Here is a 15,821-nt window from a genome sequence, read left to right as displayed (position 1 = left end):
AGCTTAAGGAACTTGCAGAAGGAATTTTTCATCTTCCATTTCAAGCAATTTCATCTTATCGCTAACATGATTAATCCTCTAACAGAGTGAATAAGTTTAATTTGGAGGGAATTTTTTCCCCCGGCAGGAACAGGAAACATTATTGCATTCATCTCTGCAGCTCCAGACATCAGCAGAATGCTCTGCACTGAGATTTTTATTTGTTGAACAACAACGACAAAAATGTTGAATGAGTGAGGGAATGCAAGAGTGAATGAATTGATGAGGGAATCAGCATTCTGAGGAGGTTTTCTCAAAGCTCTGTTGGGAAAGAGTTGGCTTATCAATCTATTTTTAAATGTTCTGGCTTATTTGGAATGGGAACTCTTCCATACTGAGCATCTGCTCATGATTTTTTTTTTCTCGGATGGCTATAATACCTCTCTCCTTACATCCCCCAAATAAACACATTCCTATACATTGTCTTAATATCTCTACTTCTGTCATACCAATCATTTCTGTTCAGAACCAGCAGATCTATGATTTAATCTTTCAACATGTGGGATAGCAAGTCTCTTTTGCTACCCTCAAAATCATAGTGTAGCGTGATTCCTCATTAGCTTACTGAAGATCTATTAAATTTAGTTGAAAATAATACTTACCATACTAAAATTCTAAATTTTCTAAACTCTAACCCCAGAGAATTTAACTTTACCAAAATATTCCAAAATGAACTTGCATATCAGATCAAACTAGGATTCTGTTTTTAAACTTTCTGTTCACATCCTTCCTTCTATGATTTTTATCTATGTGTGTCCTCTCTTTTATTCATTCATATATTCATTTATTCCATAACTCACTGAGCTCTTAGTATACACCAAAACTATCATGCTGAAGCAAGAATAATGAATCATGCTCCCTGAGCAATTCACACTCTTTCATAGGATCCTGGTACATCAACCAAGAAAATATAATACAGTGTGCTGAATATTTACAATAAAGTTAAGAGAGATATCCAGAATCTGGCAGCCCCAGCATTCAGTATCAGTGTGTACTCCAAATGGCCAGAACATAATGGGAATTCAACAAGTATTTATTGAATGAATGAGTGAGGTAACATTTGAACTTGGTTTTCAAATCTATCTACATCCTTAAATTCAGCTCAAGTTCTTTTCTGCTCACACAAATAAAATGTCCTTACAGTCCTCCAAATGGTCTATCAAACGTACTACTTTGATTATCTTTATCTTCTGTGTCCAATAGAGTATCTAGGAAGCACAGGTATTTACCACAATTCCTTTGTTTTTCACACGCCAAGCAGCATTGTGATAGATATGGGTAATAAATATGGGGCAATGGATTGGGATTCAGTTAAGCTGTAAGTAGCAAAACTGAATTTCTCCATTTGGAAGTGGGAAGAGGTAAGTGTGAATCACTTTTTAAGGTTAATTCTGTGGGTCCATCCTGGGAGAGGATATGGAAGCAGTACTTATCAAATCTGGTTGTTACACATGACCTGGAGTTCTTATTACAATATAGATCATGATTATATTTAGTAGTCCCTGAGATTTGGATTTTGTAATATACTCTTAACATGAGCATTATGATAATAATATTACTGGCCTATAGGCTGGTTTGAGTAGCCAGATGCTGGAGGAATAAAAGACAGAAAAATTACTTTCATTGAGTTTATATTACATATCAGACATTGTACATGGCTTTTTATAAGTTAATATTTTATTTAATAATAAAATTCAAACACATATCATTATAGTAAGTTTAACTGAAAAATCATTGAAACATACCTTATCCCATACTATTTAATAATACTATACTCTTATGTTTGGATTATACTTCTTTACTCCATTTGGTTCATATTTTTCATTTGCAGCACATCTCCAGTTATACTTGCATTTCCCCCCAAACTTTCAGTATTAATATTGTTTTGTTATTTTCCAGTTTTTTTTTATTTTCTCATCTCAATATTTCCATTGTGGCATTTTAACACGTAAACAAGAAAATTCCCTATTGCTGCTACAAAGTTCAACATGTTTTCAAAAATGGAAGTGACTCTCCGTACTGTGACCATACCAACATATAAAATGATTAATATAAGCTGGGTGCCAGTGGCTTGTGCCTGTAATCCTAGTTATTCAGAAGGCTGAGATCTGAGGATCACAGTTCAAAGAAAGCTGGGGCAGAAAAGTCTGTGAGATTCTTATCTCCAAATAACCACCAAATAACCAGAAGTGGTGTTGTGACTCAAAGTGATAGAGTGCACTAGCCTTGAGCAAAAAAGCTCAGGGACAGCACCCAAGCCCTGAGTGCAAACCCCACAACTGACCAAAAAAATATTAATATAACATACAATACAGTAAAAGTATTATATAAAATTAAGATTATATAATGTTATATAATTAAGATAATATAGTATTATTAAACTACGCCATAAATTAGTTACTATCTTTACTATAAAAGAGTAATATAAAACTATACTATTGCTCTTCACCTTTATTTGTAAAGAATCTATTCTTTGAACTAACTCTCACCTGGACCCCTCACCTGGCAACCAATGGACTTTTAGATGTCCCCAGAGTTGGAGTCACCTTTCAGCAGCCTCTGTTCTGTCTGGCCTACATTTAGCCTTCACCACCCCCACCCTCAAATCCATTATGATTTGGCCACCCAGCTATCATACCCCAAAATACAGTTTTGAGACCAGAAGGCCACTTTTACAGGTAGAAGCTTCCAGATCTTCCTGTAAGAATCATCTCCAACATGTCATTTGCATCAAGTCTTATATACAAATGGGAAGCAGCGGTTGTTGCCCAAGCCTTTCCAGGAGCTGGAATCAGGAGTCAGTGGCATGATCTATCTGCTCTAAAGTAGAGCCCTTGAGGGGCCAAGGCCCCCCAGCCGTTCTTTGGGCAGGATCCATATTATCTTCAAAGTTGAAAAGCTTGCCGCTCCTCCAAAGCTTCCACGTTGGTGGGGCCTGAGAAGTCTGAGATGACCTCAGCAGCAGGAGTCTGGAAAGCTGTCTGAGTCTGGTCCTGGCACTTGGTGCCTTCACTTATGAGGAGGTGCAACAGCAGCTTCTGTAGCTCTTCATTCCCCCTGTTCTCCTGGGTCATTTGGCCGACACACTCCTCCTCCTCCTGATCTGTTCCTTCCAAAATACAGTGGCCTCTTCAAGGGTGGTCATGTGTTCTGACATCTGGCTCCAATTGTTTCTGGTAGTCCACCTTGTTGGACACGTCTTGGCTAACTTCTTGGGCACCTGTGTGTCCTGTTTCCTCTCCCCAGATACACTTTGGTGCCAGCTCCTAGAAAAGTGTGCCTGCCACTCAACTTTATCTCAAACTGGGCTTCCAGGTTAGCCAGCACCCACAGTAGGCCTACAGTTCCTCAGCTGCTAGCTGAGATTCACCTTCTTTGATTTATCAATAGACAGTACCTTAAAATAAAAAAAAAACCTCATTTGTGTCTGTCCTTTGGACAGTCACTTCAGGTGGAGTTGCTTCCTCTTTTCTTCTTTGCTCATTCCTTCACCTTCCCAAGGAAAGCCAGGAAACTCAAATTGGCTCACCTGTAGCTGCTGCAGATACTTCAGGATGTCCCATAATTTTCAATGGACTGCCTAGGTCTCCAACTAGCTCTGCACCTGTTCCTTCAGCTGGTCCAACAGCTGGGTCTGCCTCAGCAGGTACTGCTGTAGGTCTCTTTCTCTGAGGCTAGCTGCTGATTGGAGGCCATGTGCTATTCACAGGTGGCTTGGGGTTCCTGCAGCTGGGCCTGATCATGCAGCTCCTGAAAATTCTGAGACATTTGGCTCTTTAACACAGACATTTTGAGGGTTCTCCTAACTCCTTTAGCTCTCAGCTTCATCTTTGGTTTGTTCTTTACCTACTGCTCTTAGTGCAATGAGCTCATGATCGCCTGCTTCTCACCACTCAGCCTGTGGAAGGCATCCTATAACTGGGCCAGTGGATCCTTTAGCTCTCAGTTGTGCAAGACTGCATCTCATGGTCTCTTGTTCTGTTTCCATTGTCTGGAGCATCTTGTGCCCATCCAGAGCTTGTTGTTTCCATACCTTGGCCTGCTGCTGTAATCACCACAGCAGTTCCTGCCAACCCAGGTTCTGGAGACAAAGGTTCTAGATTTCCTGCTTTGGGGTGTAAAATTGTTCCTCCAGGTTCTGTAGCTCATTCTGCAAATGGCAGGCCTCAGCCTGCAACTTGGTCTCAGATGGCCCTGCAGGAGGCTGCAGAGGTGGCAGCTTGTCAACTGCCTTCTCCGTTCCCCCAGATGGGTCTCTAATTCAAAATCCTGCCCAGCTGTTGCTCTTCCTCCTCTCTCAGTTGGCTCATCTGCTTCAAGAGCTGTTTGACCTTGTCCTTCTTTGTGGAGCTGTCCACCATCAGGACCTCTGCAATGTTTTCTCTCTCCAACCTTAAGTTTGTCACTAACCTCCAGCAACCTCTCCAACCGGGCCTGCTCTTCCATTACTTGTAAGTGTTGGTTACTATCTTGCAGTAGAGATTAATGAGAAAATTGCAGAAGTAGGACTTCTGACATGTTACTGATTCCAGTGTCAGGGGGGAGGACGCTGTCAGGGAAGGACACAGCTGGAGGCTGAGGGTCAGTGTGGTATTTGGTTGCACTTTGATTGATTTATAATTCCCAGTGATATTGGTCTTGAGGTTACCACACCCTTTATCTTTCTTTCAAATCAAGTTGTCTTTATTAACCGAACAAAGTATTGTTTAAGATTTGATATACTTCAAGGCTTCCTATTGCTTTTTGAGGATGAACTTTTTTAAGCTTATCTTTTTAAAATTACTATCTTTAAGTAGTTGTACTAAAAAGTTGCCATTTAACAAAGCAGTTTATGAATACAATATATAGTGATTAATGTCACCCCTTTCAACATTCTCACCAATCTCTCCCAAACCAACCCCTTCCCTCATTTTTCTTATTTCAGTTTTAAAAAATTATTATCTTTAAGTAGTTGAACAAAGGAGTTGTCATTTAACAAAGCAGTTTAGGAATAAAATATATCTTGCTCAAATGTCATCCTCTATTTTCATTCATCCTTCCTCTACCTACCATTTCCCTCACTCTTCTTATTTTTTAGGATATACATTGGGTTCTTGTTTGTATTTCCCCCTCTTCTCATTTATACACCCCTTTCTTCTTGACTTCACCCTTCACTTTTGAGTACATACTTCCTGTTTTATTTTCTCCCTCAATGGACAAATGGATGAAGAAAACATGGTACAAATATCTAATGTAATTTTACTCATGCATTAAAAAGAATGATACTGTGAAGAAATGGAAAGACTTGGAAAAACATCTTAAGTAAGATATGTCAGGTTCAGAGGGACAAAGGATCTGTATATTTCCTTTTATGTGGAAGCTAGATTTAGCTTACAAACTCATAAGTTGTGGTATGCAAGTGTAGACAAATGTATTAACTGAAAAATGGTAGATTCAAGGGAGATCTTGAATGGTGTAATTCTTAGAAAGCCAAAATAAAAGTTATCTCTCCTTTTAGTTTTCTTCTTTTTATTGACTGTGGTGAGTCCACCAGGACAATACCTCTGAAGGAATTCTTGCAATAGTTCATTGCCTATAGCTATTGTATTTTGTTTTACTTTTGTTTTCCTTGTTTGTTTGAATATCCCATCCCAGGACAGGGATAGGGAAGGTAGGGAAGGTCATAATTGCCTCTATTCTCACAATCATTGATGATGTCAACTTCCTACAGAATCTCCCAGATCACCTTGATTCTCACAAACAACATTCAACAGCTCTACTTCCTTCAACTGCTGCTAGTGGTATGACAGAGAAGAGGGAATGCCAGTAGTACCAGGCAGCAACGAACGTAGGCATGGCCTCAATTCTTGTGTCCTATTGGTCAGAGAGAAACATGAATGAAAGGGATATGGCCAGGTCCTTATGATCCAGGCAGAATGGGTGGAGTCATAAAATGAGAGCTGTTCTTGTAGCTCCTCTTCCTTTTACCCTCCCCACATGGGGGGCAGGTCAGCACCAGTTCTAGCTCATGGTGTCCTCCCAGCTATAGTGGAGACTATTTAAGACCATGATCTCCATCACACCACTGTGTGATCCTGAGAAGTCACTCTCGGACCACTTCCCTAGCCCCTCATGTGTTGTAGATTCTTACAACCAGGGTGAAGGGATCAGACCCAAGAGCTCAAGTGGTAAAAGAGTGTCAGGTGACAGAACTCCTACATCACTTTACAGTCCCTTTTCTCATATCACAACTTGGCCTTTCCATTTTTCATGTCCCCTACATTTTTTCCACAACTCTCTAACTCATTCCTGGAAAGCTTCTGGTCCTGGTAGTATATCTGTCCTTCCACCTAGATTTCATCTTAGATCACCATCCTAGATACTGCTCCTCTTCCACCCCTAGGGTGTTCTAATCCCACAAGACAGGGCACTGGCTCCAATGAGCCTTTCTCTTAGGATTCCACTCTAGGACTCAATCAGAGCTGATAAGTTGGCAGGAGGCTTCGAATATACAGTATGGTTGTGCTCCTCAGTCCCACCCACCTCAGCCCAACTGCAGCCCAACCATCTCAGCTCTCTTCATGATTTTCCCCCAGTAGACCTGTGTACTAACCCCATTTTAAAAGCTTACTAACCACATATGATGCATTATTACTATCATATTGGGCAGGCCTAGACAGTTCACTAGTTTTCCTTACTTCTAGTAATGCCTAGTGCAGTTTTGAGTGTAAACCAGAAAATACAATAAGCAATCTATAAGTATTTTGCCTACAATAAGATCTCAGTCCTGGTCTTCTTTCTCTGGTTATGGGTGTTTACTGGACAAGATTACTCTCTCCTAAGCTTTGTGAAATGAAGTTGCATAATCCTTGAGCTAGAGAGCATTTGCAATGTTTTTTTCCTGTTGTAATTGTGACCAAAAAGTAGGCTTTTCTATCAAATTGAAATGTCTCCATCTTGTAACCAGTCACCATTTTGTACTTATATTTCCTAGCAGTATTTGTTTCTTGACTTCAAACTGTAACTGTCAGCTATGTTTTTTGTAACCAGCCAGCCATGTTAAAGGTATGAGTCCTTACCAACAGGGTTAAAAGAACACACCCCACCCCATCCTCCATCATGAGTGGGAACTTTTTCCTCTGGCAGATGCTGTCTAGCTTCCTTAAATTGTCCCCCGATAACCTCACAGCATGCGAGCCCGACTCCTATTGTAAAGGAAAGACAGTACCACTCCTTGTGTTAGAGAGAAAAACCAACTAGGCAACCCTGGTGTATCTGTTTAACTGGGGGTAGAGTGGCTATACATTCTTTTGCATAGAAGCAAATTGCCTTGACCAGATCTCCTTTCTCAGTGTGTCTATTTTTTCTGACACCAGAGGGCTAATTTCTTGAGTGTCTCATTTCAACACTGGAAGTTTATGTGTTTCCAACAACCAGAGGGTAGTCAGAGATCCTAGGTCCACCCAGGTCCCAGAGATGGGACCCAGGTTCCCTGTCCAGGGAGAAGTTATCCTGCTGCCCAGTTGCAGCAGCACCAGGACTGGAGTGGTTCCAGTGACCTCCCAGATCAGTGAATGAATCCAGACTCTTAGAGGTTTCACCAGTGTGGATAAAAGATCTCTAAAAGCCAGGCTCCTGTAGCTCTGAGATCTGAGGATCATGGTTCAAAGCCAACAACTTAAGCCTTGCCCTTCTAGGCAAGGCAATGTTGCACTTGCTCTTAGATCCACATGCTCATGGCTGCCTGAATGCTAGCAGCTTCAGATTGATCAGACAGCAGCCAGGCTGGGGCCTAGAAGTCCCAAGATCTGTGGGCCTAGGGTATTCTAGCTGTAGCTACATTCAGCCAGGGAGCCAGTGCATCATGGGTGATGGGCCACCAAGCTGTGAGCTGGGGAGATGGCAGGGCTGGGGGGAGGGGCTCTGTAAAAGCTTTTTGAGTACACTAACATAATGATGTCACACTAGATTCGAAGACTACTGACATTCAGATTATTTGAGGAAAAATTTTAATATATGAATTCTTAGAACCTACTTTTTACAGAAGTTGATTTTAGAAGGCCTGTAATAGAAATAAAAATCTCATTTTTTTAAAGGACTCTTGAGAAGATCCAGGCATTGGTGGTTCACACCTATTGATATCCTAGCCACTGAAGAGGCTGAGATCTGGGGATCACAGTTCCAAGCCAGATGGGAAAGAAAAATCCTTGAAACTCTTAACTACAATTAATAAGCAAACATTTGGAAGTGGAGACATGATTCAAGTGGCAGAGCAACAGCCATGAGAGAAGTATCTGAATAAGATCATAAGCCCCTGAATTCAAGCCCCAATATAAGACTCCAAGATGAGTCTCTTACCTCATTAAGTTGGAATCCCATGTATGTTATTTGTTTGAATAACTTCCTTCCCATTTGAATGTGGGTAGACCTGTAACTAGGATGAATTATCTCTCTGATGGTTACATAATATAAAGTAACAAAAGAAGATTTTTCTGAATGGGTCTAATCTAATCACATGAGCCCTTTGAAGGCTGAGATTTTTCTACTTGTAACAGAAAAAAAAGTTGGAGATCGCCAGTGTGACAGACAAGGAGTCTACCCAAATGAGTGCTGGCTTAAACATGGAAAGGATTATGTGAGAAGGAGGTGATACAAGTGTTCATAGGCAGTCCATAACTGACACTGGGGAGGAGGCAGGATCTTAATTGAACAGTTGCATTGGACTCGGTTCTTCCAAAGATCTGAATGAGTTTTGAAGTGAATTCTTCCCTTGAGCCTTCAGAAAAGAACTCAGCTAAGCCTACCTGAAACCTTGACTTGGGTCTTATGAGACTATGAACAGAAAACCCAGTCAGTCCAGTTTACTCATACCTCTAAATTTCACAACTATGAGATAATAAATGGGTTTTGTTTGTTTGTTTGTTTAGTGTTGCTCCTGAGGCTTAATCTTAAGGTCGAGGCATTGTCCCTTAGCTGTTCACTCAAGCCTGGCACTCTACCACTTGAGCCATACCTCTACTTCACCTCGAGCTTTTTTGATGGTTAATTTAATAGACATTTTTTTTCTGCACAGACTGGCTTCAAACCAGAGTCCTCAGATCTCAGCCTCCTGATTAGATAGGATTATGGGTATAAGGCACCAGTGCCTAGCAATGAGTATTATTTTAAAATGGCTTATAATAATGTTATACATCAATTGGAAACTCATACATATATGTTTAGATTCATTAACTACATTCAACATCTGATCTTTTTTTCAGTTCTCATTTATGGACATTAATTTACTCACATTATAGATGTGCTCAGAAAATTCTCAGAAGTTTTAGTTCCCTTTCCCATAGTCTCATACCTAATGACAAAACTATCATTTGAATTAAGATTTTTTTTCCTCCAAAGTTTTCTAACCAATAAGAGAAACAAAGTTAGGCAGAGAGAGAGAGAGAGAGAGAATATATAGGGGATGGAAAAACTACATGACACTGAAGAAGAGAGACTAGTCAGTAGACATTGAAGAAATGAATCCTATTTCTTTGATTATGGCTACTGAAATTGCAAACTCCAATCTGCTCGCTATATAAGATAGTTGAATGGTCTGAACAGATAAGGAAAGGCTGAAATATACTCTTTTCCAGCTTAGTATAGCCACAATTCATGGATTGTGGATGACTGTTGAGTCAGATTTCTTGATGGTGGCTCTGAAGGTAGGCAGTGCAATCAGGATGTCAGGGCAGGGACAAATGGCTGAGCTTGCTCCTTAAGCAGTCTTCATGATCTTGGTTTCCTAGAGATAAAGAGAACATTTAGGTAAGGCTTAGACAGTGTTCCATCAGCTTCCAAGAAGAGATCTTAGCAGAGTGATTCCATCTGGGGGATAAAAACCCCACTAAGACTCAATGAAGCTACTGAATGAAAAAGGAGCTCTATTCCTACTGGATCAAGAGCCCTCAAACCTGCAGAAGATACAAAGTGTGCTATGTGTGTGTCAACCTGATTTTTTCATTCAATATGTTTTCACTGTTCTTTCAGAGGTTGACAAAGGGAAGGTAAGACAAAGGCAAATCCATCCATCCATCTATTCATCCATCCATCCATCCATCCATCATCCTTCCATTTATACAAGTGGCCTTGTGTCAACCTGATTACTTCATTCAATATGTTTTCACTGTTATTTCAGAGGTTGGCAAAGGAAAGGTAAGACAAGGGCAGATCCAACCATTCATCATCCTTCCTAATTACACAAGTATTAAGTTTTTGTTGATAAACTCGATAGATGTGGGAAAAAATTGGGATTCCTACAAACATGGATTTGGCACAAAACAAAATAAGAATAAAAATCTACCATCCAGCCTGACACCAACTTTTCTAAAGGGGTTTGCAGTATATTAATCTATCTACCCAGGCAAGTTCCAACAGTATATAATAAAAGATCCATGCAAGAATATTATACTGAGTTCTTTTGAGTAGGGGCTGCATTAATTTCATTCATCTTCTCCCTGCTATTCATTCACAATGCTCATTCATTTGCTCAGTAAATACACAATGGATCCAATTTACATTATCTGCACTACTCAGGTAGGCAAAGATTCCAAGTGAGGAAAGCAAAGGTCTTACACTTAAAGTCCAGTGGCCAAAATATACTAAGAATACTAAAATGTTTAGTGTGCAGCAAACTGAGAAGGGGAAACTGTATCCCTGTCTTAGAAAAACACACCTAAAACTAGGGAACAGTACAAGGAGGTTTTCTTACTAGGTTGAATTTTTTTTCTTATTTAATCTGCTTGTAAAACCCTCACTTTCCATTTCTACAGCTGCTCCTTGAGAAATTTTGATGAAGCCGAGGACAGATAGCCTATCTGTATGTAAAAAAGCTGAGGTATTGCACTATGCCTTTCCGATTTTTTTCCTCTGACAAGTGGTTGGCATCTGCTAACAACACTTCTTTTCTTGAGCTTTGTAACGTTGCCAGGCTGAGAACTGAGCTTTGAAAAAGGAGATGGAGCTGTTAACAAATGCCTTTGTTATCTCTGGAATTGATTATTGTACCAGTGGTTCACACGAAAGAAAAAAAAAATCTTGATGTGTATCTTGTCTCAATATTTACCTGCTCCTCCCAGGAAATATTGTGCTAAGAGAAATTCCCTGCAGTACAACAAATGTCAACTTGCCTAAGATAACTGGTGCAATTCACCAATTGACTGTCCTCCCATCTGTGGACACAGGATGATAAGACCCCAGGTGCGGGGGTGGAATTCTTATTAAGTGCTTGGAGATCTTTTGAATTTGATGGCTTTTTGAACTATTTAATATATTTCTCCCATCTTTCATTTCAGAAATATGTACTGAACTCTTCTGAACCCTTAGTTGGGCTTTTAGAATATACTAATGAATGAAACAAACAATGCAGGATGGTTCTCATAGAGATTTGGTCTAATAGAGGAGAAGAAAAGAAAGTGTCTAAATAAATCCAACACATGATGATAAGCCAAGATTGCAGAGCACATGTGCAATGAGAGGTGGAGTAATACATCAAAAATAGCTATTTTCAGAAAGTGGTGGGTTTTTTTTTAAATATAAGTAAAAGGGAAAGGGAAAGTAGGACTTAGTTTTCTAGGCAATGGAGGAGAAGAGTGAAGAATGGATCAGTGAGAACAGACATAAAATTTGCTCAGGCTTTCAATGCAGTTATACCTGTAATCTCAAATCCTATTGAGGCAGAGATAGGAGGATCACTGTCTGGTATACCAGCTGGGAAAAAAGCACAAGACCCCATCTGGAAAATAAATTAAAATAAAAAGCACTGGAGGTATGGATCAAGTGGGGAAGCTCTTGTCCAGCAAGTGCAAGTTTCTAAGATTTAAAAAAAAAAAAAAGAAAACAGAGCAAGTATACCAAAACAGTCCAAAAGTGAAAAAGATCTTTTCTGATCTCCAAATGAGAGATGTTTGCTCATCTCCAAAATGCAATGATAATTTACAAAAAAAAATTGTATGATCATGTTGCAAAGATCAATCAGGTAGTTGATGTAAAACCTTTAGTTCAGTGTTTATTAAAAAGGACTCAGAAAATGTTGCCCATTATTCATGCACTTATTGAAAAATCTATGAAAAGGTCAAGATCAGTATGACTTACCTTTCAGTTGTTTTCTCCCAATGTTGTATGCCACGCTTCCTTTCCTACTGGAATATAGCCTGCATTGTGGAAGAAAAGCTCATTTATGTATACAAAAGTAGGTATTTGACTCATATAGGGCTATATTGGACAGGCTTTGTATTATAAATCAGGTCTTTACTCAAGTGAAATGACTTGTTTCTAAGGCTACTCACAAAATATAGTGTCTAGGACAAAGTAGTCCCTCAATAAATGTTTCGTGAATGAATGAAAAATATAGGAAAAGTCAAATCCTGACAGGTTTTTATTTTTATTTATTTTTTTCTGTTTATGTGGTGCTGAGGAATTGAACCCATGGCCTCATGCATGCAAGGCAAGCACTCTACCACTGAGCCACTTTCCCGGCTATTTTTATTTTTTATACACGTGTGCCAATACCGGGACATGAACTTAGGGCCTGGAAATGGTCTCTTAGCATTTTTGCTGGAGGCTCCAATACTTGAGTCTCACACCCCACCCAATCTTTTGCTGGTTAATTGAAGAGATTAGCCTATCAGAGACTGTCCTGTCTTGATGGATTTTGAATGCAAAACTCAGTTCTCAGAGAACTTAGTCACTGGTGCCAGAGCCCACTAAGATTTATATGGAATAAGAAGTGCAGAAAATTCAAAGAATTTAGTCACTGATTTATGCAAGGTGGGATATTAAAATATACCCATCCCAAACAGATTCCCCCTTTCTTCAGATAATAAAGTCACAGTGTCAAGTATCTTTATTCCCCCTTGAGGCCAAATATGCAGAATAGACTGTGCTACATGATAGTACCAATCTAAGACTCATAAAATATAAACCCTTATTATGCTGTTATTTAAAGAATTATATGTCACTATTGTTTTATTTGCAATCAGGATGCTTTTCAAAAAAGATTTTATTTTATTTTATTTATTTTAATTTATTAACTTATTGTGAAAATACCATACAGAAGGGTTACAATTACATGGGCAAGGTAATGAATACATTTCTTATCAAGCATTGTTGCCTCCTCCTTTGTTTCCCCTTCCCATCCCTTCCCATCCCCTCCCTCCACGCCAAAGTTGTAAAGTTCGTTTTTCGACATAACGTCTTGTACATCCCATTGTTACAATGGGTCCACCTGTATTCCCGTTTAAACAATTTGTTTTTTCCCTTCCCCTCCACAAATTACACCAACATCAAATACAGTGAAAACAGGGGTTATACCATGGGGGAGGGGCATACAAAGCAACAAAGAAATATCTTGTAAATATGTTAGAAACAATAGCAAGAAAGAAAAAACATTTGAGTCTGTATCTTGGGGTTCATTTCGCCTAACATCAACTTATCTGACCATTTCTGCTTGCCTCAGACATATATTAGTTATTGCAAATAAGGGAAACCATGGGACCTATGTTTCTTTGGGCCTGACTTACTTCACTTAATAAAAAAGTATTTTGGGGCTGGGAAAGTGGCTCAGTGGTAGAGCGCTTGCCTTGCAAGGTTTGATTCCCCAGCACCACATAAGCAAAAAGAAAAAAGCCAGAAGTGGCACTGTGGCTCAAGTGGTAGAGCGCTAGCCTTGAGCTGAAGAGCTGAGGGACAGCACCCAGGCCCAGAGTTCAGGCCCCACGACTGGACCAAAAAAAAAAAAAAGTATTTTAAATAAAGCCAAAAATGGCAATAATCTTGGTACCTTTGCACTTCATCCCAAACACAGGCTGCAATCTTCACTTTGTGGAGACTGAGGCCCAACAAATTCATGAGAGCTGTCCAAGGTGACAGTTGATCAGTGTTGTAGCTGGCACACCAGCTTGACTACATATCACGAGAGAGAATGATGCTTTGTTTGGTGGAAACATACAGTAAGTATAATATTATGCAGTATTCTCTTTTCTATATTCCTCCACAACTCCATTGATCTGTATCCCCCGATTCTCCGAGGCTTCTACTCTAGTTTCATCTCCATGAATAAGCTTCTTCAGCGTGGTAGCAGTCTCCTCTGACTTCTGTCCTGAGGTCACACACTGTTTGCATCACTAGCCTAGTGCTTTGGGAATACTTGTTTGCAAATATAGTAATGTTTTATTTGTGTCTCAACCTTCAGATCCAATATTAAAATCCCTAGACTTTAGGCCTGGGAAACCCCTTAGTTCAAATCTTAGTGCTATCACCCTTCAGCTATGTGTCCAAGTGTGTGTGTTATATTATTTCACTGTGCTTTGTTGTTGTTATTGCTTTTTTCATCTTAAAAACAGCAATGATACACATAAAATTATGTGTAGAAGGAAATTAGTGAATTCACACAGGCAACTGGTAGGTTGTACTAGCTGGTAGTTATTTTTTTTAGACCAGTGATTAAAAAGATAAAACTTATTGCTCAAATGAAGCTGAATTTGAGGAAAAGAGATATTGAAGTTCTGTTTTATCCAAACTCCTTGTGGATACCCTTCATCCCAATAGAGGCTCTGGTCTTTAAAAAAAAATTAAAAACTACTCATTCACTCTACATTCTTCTTGCCTTTAAGAAACAAAAGCAATGTTGCAACAATGAGAAAAGTACAAGTTGTCATGTCAAAAACGAACTTTACAACTTGTGGAGGGGGGAGGATTGGGTTGGGGGAGGGAGGATGGGAAGGGATGGGAAGGGTAAACAAAGGAGGAGGCTGCAATCCTTGATAAGAAATGTACTCACTATCTTGCCCATGTAATTGTAATCCCTCTGTGCAGTATTTTCACAATAAAAAAAAAAAAAGAAACAAAAGCAAGGCCACAGAGGTGAAACAACATCAGGAATTTGCACCGCTAATAATGGATAGGGAAGTCTAATATTAGGCCAATGCTTTTCACATTTACACTGTGCAAGATGCTGGTTTTTCCTTTCCACTCTTACCACATCTAGCAAAACCGCCTGCATCGTTTCATTCATCCACTAAATATATGAAGATTACTAAGACCAGTATCTTCCTCCCTGGAGCTCACATTGTTGGAGAGGGGTACAGAACCATCACAGATAATTTGATAGAAGAAAATTGGAACAATGATAAAGGTACATGCCCTGAGCATGGAGAAGGCCTAATTCGTTCAGACTTGCGCACATTATGAAAGGATGAGCAGTAGATAACGAGGAAAATCAAGTCGTTTGGGGTCATTCTTACAGAGGGCATAGCCTGGGCAAAGCGTCATGGGCAAGGCAGAGTACAAAACCTTTCAGAGACTTCAATTTCCTTTTCCTCCTAGAATATGAACTATAAGTGTAAGATGGGGCTTGAGAGACCATCAGAGGTCACAGATTAGAGGTAGGATGAATGAAAAGAGGCTGTATATACTGGAGTCTTGGTGGATTGCTTCGAGTTTCCAGAGCTGCGTATGTTAGTTTGAAGATGAGCAAGTTTGTGTTGGTAGAGGGGGAGGAGAAAACAACCCATAGGTTTGAAGAGGCATAAAAACAGAATATCCCCAATTGTATGCCTGTGTCTTCTAAAGTGATGGAAAAGGGAAAACCTATCCAACATTAGGCCAGTGCAGAAGTGCTGAGAGTCAACAAAATAGAGACACTGACCAATGGCCTTGTCTGTGTCTGTGGTGCAGATCCACTTTGATAAATGGAGAGTCCGCCATGAGGAAAGGTACCAAACGCCATGCTGTGCTGCTACCTTAGTGAGCAATGCATGTAGTCCATC

General features: G+C 39.8%; 1 protein-coding gene and 1 long non-coding RNA gene across 5 annotated transcripts in view; both read left to right on the top strand.

Moving 5' to 3' along the window:
• Dab1 (DAB adaptor protein 1) overlaps window positions 1–15,821 on the top strand; it is a 1,106,968-nt gene that overhangs the window by 660,161 nt on the left and 430,986 nt on the right. The window lies entirely within an intron of this gene.
• On the top strand, window positions 5,771–8,384 carry LOC138803232 (uncharacterized). The gene is made up of 2 exons (XR_011364915.1): window positions 5,771–5,866; window positions 8,115–8,384. It is a non-coding gene; the product is annotated as an uncharacterized lncRNA (long non-coding RNA).

This window comes from Dipodomys merriami, unplaced genomic scaffold (genome assembly GCF_024711535.1).
Source record: "Dipodomys merriami isolate MVZ:Mamm:240054 unplaced genomic scaffold, mDipMer1.0.p SCAF_34, whole genome shotgun sequence".
Taxonomy (NCBI): domain Eukaryota; kingdom Metazoa; phylum Chordata; class Mammalia; order Rodentia; family Heteromyidae; genus Dipodomys; species Dipodomys merriami.
The sequence above is the reverse complement of the archived record's forward strand: the minus strand, read 5'-3'. Positions and strand labels throughout refer to the sequence as shown.